Source organism: Salvia splendens, chromosome 1 (assembly GCF_004379255.2).
Source record: "Salvia splendens isolate huo1 chromosome 1, SspV2, whole genome shotgun sequence".
Taxonomy (NCBI): domain Eukaryota; kingdom Viridiplantae; phylum Streptophyta; class Magnoliopsida; order Lamiales; family Lamiaceae; genus Salvia; species Salvia splendens.
The window spans coordinates 7811543-7813955 of NC_056032.1; positions in this window are offsets into that span (position 1 = coordinate 7811543).

Sequence of the window (2413 nt, forward strand, 5' to 3'; positions counted from 1 at the left end):
CAATCAATTAGCTATTTATTCCAGTTAACTACTATTCAAAGCACAAACCTACTCATAACAACTCCAAATATTATTGCTCTTAATCATTAACGTTTTCTGTTGGCTTGATTTATTTGCTTCTACTAATAATGGATTGAATAAAAAACACCTTTCACTTTTGCCATTTTTCATCTGTCCCCCATTAATTGTCCATTTTTATTTTTTACCATAAATAATAAGTATGTCTCACATTCCACTAACTCATTTCGCTCACATTTTATTATAAAATTAATATATAAAAGTGAGACCCGTATTCCACTAACTTTCAATCCACTTTCCTTAACATTTATTAAGACTCGTACCGAAAATCAAAATGAATAATTATTACAGTAGGAAGGAAATATCAAACTAAATAAATTCCTTCCATATTTCTAATTCCCTATTATTTTTAGATTGATTGGGCTTTCATGGATTTGGAGCAAAAATATTTCGTGTCCACGTTTTGGGTCCATAAGCTGTGGTCGGGGGCGTGCCTTTGATGGGCCCTTTTCCGATTAACTTTCACCTTTTTCTATGTCTTTGAATCGAACCAAAATTTGATTTTCTAAAGACAATTCCTTCCATTTTTCTTTAATTCTCCTGAAATTGCACCAAAACAAGCAATCAGAACTAAAATTTTCCCAAAATTAGGAAATTAAGATGTAAGCGTTGTTTAAACTTCATTTTCTTTCATAAATTACAGCAAAAAGCCTTTTTCTTTGTATACACATTTTCTTTATATATACTTCCTTATTTTATTCATTTATTTATAAAAAATTAAATATGGTCAACCATTATCAAGATTAATTAACTAGTATAACAAAAAATTATAAAGTAGTGTTATGTCTCTCAGTCGCTCGCAAAATATATTAGTACCTTACTTTTATTGAAACTCGTATCTTACGAAGATGTGTATTATTATTTGGTTTAAAGTGAAAATTTAAGAAGAGGCCTTATTAGTTTATTTGTAGAAAAACATCTTGCAAGGAAGAATTAAAATGATTATTGCTGTAGAAAAACATCTTGCAAGGAAGAATTAAAATGATTATTGCTGTTAGAAGATTGATCGACAAATCGAGTTGCAAACGAGCTAAGAAACGAACAAGGCAAGGATTTACGTGGTTCGGTGTTACCACCTACGTCCACAGAGAAAAATGTGATCGGAGACTTTATTCACAGAAACAAATCGGTAGCTACAACACAAACACTCGAGAGATTACAAGCACTCAAACACCTCTCATACGCACACAAGAATTCATGGTAATCACAACCGATGAAACCCTAGAATGGAAGATGCCTCACAAAGAAAGTGCTCTCTGTTTTCTTGTTGTAACCGATGAAGAATTGAGAATCTGATAATGAAGCAGCGGCTAATCCCCTTCTTATATCCACGGTGATGAGCTCTTCAACTTCAAGAATTAGTTTCATAACCGTTTTAACTACTTTTCAAAATACTTCTCATAATTGCAAATGAGTCCTCCAAACTTCACCTATTCATGAGTTCCATCCACTCACAAATCTCCACCTTGGATCCCATGAATAGCCTCTGACCACTTGTCTCATTTATCTCATCAGCATTGAACCAGGTTGATCAGCTCCAAGCAATACTTCAGCTTAGAGCTCGGCAATGCCTTGGTGAGCATGTCTGCCGCGTTCTCCTCTGTGGAAACCTTGGCAATCTTGACTGAACCTTTACTCACTTCATCCCGGATGAAATGTAATCTTACATCCACATGTTTACTTCTCTCATGAAAGGTTTGGTGTTTGGACAAGCAGATAGCGCTGCTACTGTCACATCTTATCTCCACAGAATCTTGTTCAACACCAAAATCTGCTAGAATTCCCTTGAGCCAAAAGCTCTCATTGACCGTCTCTGCCATAGCAATATACTCAGCCTCCGTAGTAGATAATGCAACTACAGATTGTAAACTTGATTTCCAGCTCACCACACTTCCATAAAGACAGAAAACATAGCCAGATTGGGACTTTCTTGTGTCAACACTCACTGCATAATCTGAATCGCAGAAGCCTATCAAGGCCTCCTTTTGATCTCCTTTCCCAGTCCCAAACTCAATCCCATAATCAGTTGTGCCTCTCAAGTACCTCAGAATCCATTTTAAAGCATGCCAATGCTCAATCCCAGGATCTGACATGAATCTGCTAGCCACACTCACTGCATGGCTGAGTCTGGCCGAGTACACACCATAGTGTACATTATGCTTCCCACTATACTTGAGTAAGGTATCTTATCCATCTCATTCCTTTCTGATTCAGTCCTTGGGCATTGCTCTCTGCTCAGTTTGAATTGTTGGGCCAGTGGAACACTCACAACCTTTGAAGAGTCCATCTGAAATTTGGCTAAAACCTTCTTGACATAATCTGATTGGGTGAGCCA